Below are 2,434 nucleotides of genomic sequence, written 5' to 3' on the forward strand. Positions count from 1 at the left end.
CCCACTGGGGATGTGCCCGCAACCAGGGTACATGCCCTTGACCGGAATCGAACCTGGGACCTTTCAGTCCGCAGGCCGACGCTCTATCCACTGAGCCAAACCGGCTAGGGCTCCACATGAAATTTTTTAAAAAATATTTTTTATTGATTTCAGAGAGGAAGGGAGAGGGAGAGAGAGACAGAAACATCAATGATGAGAGAGAATCACTGATCAGCTGCCTCTTGCACAACCCCTACTGGGGATCAAGCCCGCAACCCAGGCATGTGCCCTTGACCGGACACAAACCCACGACCTTTCAGTCCGCAGTCTGATGCTCTATCCACTGAGCCAAGCCTGCTAGGGCTCCACAAGAAATTTAACATGAAAGCACATGCAGAATTTTAAATTTCCCAGTTGCCATTTTAAAATTTTGATTGATTGATTGACTGATTGGAGAGAGAGAGAAGCATGGATTTGTTGTTCCACCCATCCATTCACTGGCTTCTTTCCATATGTGCCCTGACCACAGATTGAACCAAAACCTTGGCGAATCAGGAGGACGCCCCCACCAAGTGAGCATCCCACCAGGGCTCCCAGTGGCCATTTTTAAGAAAGTAAAAGAGAAAACAGGTAAAATTAATTTTAATACCATTTTTATTAACCCAAACAGAGCCAAATAGTGCCACTTAAACATGTAATCAATATAAAGATTATAAATGAGACATCTTACTTTTTTTTTTTTGGTACCGAATCCTTGAAATCCAGTGAATATTTGACACAGCATAACTCCAATTGGACACCACATTTTTATTGGGAATTCTTGATCTGTTTTTAGATTTGATCATCTTGACAGTCGAAAAAGTAGATTTACATGACCAGGTTGTTCCAAACATTCTTGAATTATTTCCAATAATTGAATCAAACAGCAGTTGTGCTTTTTAAAATTTAAATTAATTAAAACGTAGTTCTTCCGTTGCACAATTTCTGCTAGCTGCAAGGGCTCAGTACCCCCAGGTGGCTAGTGGCTGCTGCCCTGGACAGCACAGGGCTAGAGAGTGTCAGAAAATTGTGCATCTAAACACCAGCAAGCCTGTGCAGACAACTTCCCAGGTTCACCTCCAGACAGCACACATCCTTTGCTCTGCAGACCTGCTTAACAAGTACCTACTCAACCCCTTACTTGGCTGTCAGATTGAGGCGCCTCACACCTAACCTGTCCAAAACTGTGCCCCGGAGGGGCTCACCCCCACCCACCAAACCAGCGAGGCCAGTTGTCCCCATCTCGGTTAACAGCAAGTCTTCCTTCCCAGGCCAAAACCTTGGTGCTCTCCTTGACTCCTCTCTCTCTCCTACTTCATATCTGGCCTGGCAATAGATCTTGGCAGTCTTTCCTAAAAAGCATTTCCAAAATCCCACCGCTTCTAGCCATCAACCGAAGCCACGCCCCGTCACCTCCTCGGATTCCTGCTAGCGCCTCCCGACTGGTCTCGCGCTGCGGGCCCTGCCCCTGCGGCCGGTTCGCCAACCAGACGGCTGCTTTTCAAAGAGGTCAGACGAGTCCTCCCTCCGCTCCGAGCCCTGCCCGGCTTCCCTGGTCACGCAGGAGAGAAGCCCAAGTCCTCGCTGGGGCCCATGCGGCGCTCCCACACCTGACCCGGCCCGCTCCATCTCTTAGACGCCTCCTCCACGCTGGCCTCCTGGCTTTTTCTGGAACAAAGTAGGTCCCCAGACATCTCTGCAAGGCTGGCTCACCCGATTCCCTCGGCCTTTACTCAAAACTCACTGTCGTCCAAAACCCCACCTCCCCTAAATGCGCATCTCAGAGCCTCCGTCCCTGCGCGCTCGCTCGCTCTCTCTCTCTCTCTCTCTCTCTCTCGACCCTGCTTACCACGTAACGTATTATTTTATGTCTGTTTTGCCTCTTCTATTGTAATATAAGCTCCCGGAGGGCAGAGGCGTTGTGTGTGTTTTTGCCGCTCCACCCCCAGCGCCTAGAATCGTGCCTGGGACCTTAGACGCAAATATTCTAAGTCTGAACCAAGGGATGAACGAGTGGCTTCCGGGCGGGGAGAAGAGCTGCTGCAAAGGCAGGGCGGCTGCTGTCCTCTGCGGGGGCTGGAGCCCCAGGGTGCGGGGGTGGCGTGGTCCGGGGGGGCCCTGACACCTCCCGCACTGGACCTTCCTCTCTGCAGCCGCAGCGCCCGGGGCGGGAGCTGGAGCGGGAGCGGGGCTCCCCGTCGGTCCCCTCCGGAGAGGCCAGGAGAGGAGACAGGCAGGTGCTGCCCCCGCTGCACCGGCCCCCGGTCCGGGAGACCCCGGGAGGCACCAATACCAACTCCGAGAAGCTGATGGCGATCTTCAAACGCCAGGGGGAGATGGGAATGGGTTTGTTTTGCGGATCCTAAATGGCGAGTGCCCCGCGGCTGAGCGCGGAGGGCGGGCCCGCTTTGTCCCG

The sequence above is a fragment of the Myotis brandtii genome, unplaced genomic scaffold (assembly GCF_000412655.1).
Source record: "Myotis brandtii unplaced genomic scaffold, ASM41265v1 scaffold679, whole genome shotgun sequence".
In the NCBI taxonomy this organism is placed as follows: Eukaryota; Metazoa; Chordata; class Mammalia; order Chiroptera; family Vespertilionidae; genus Myotis; species Myotis brandtii.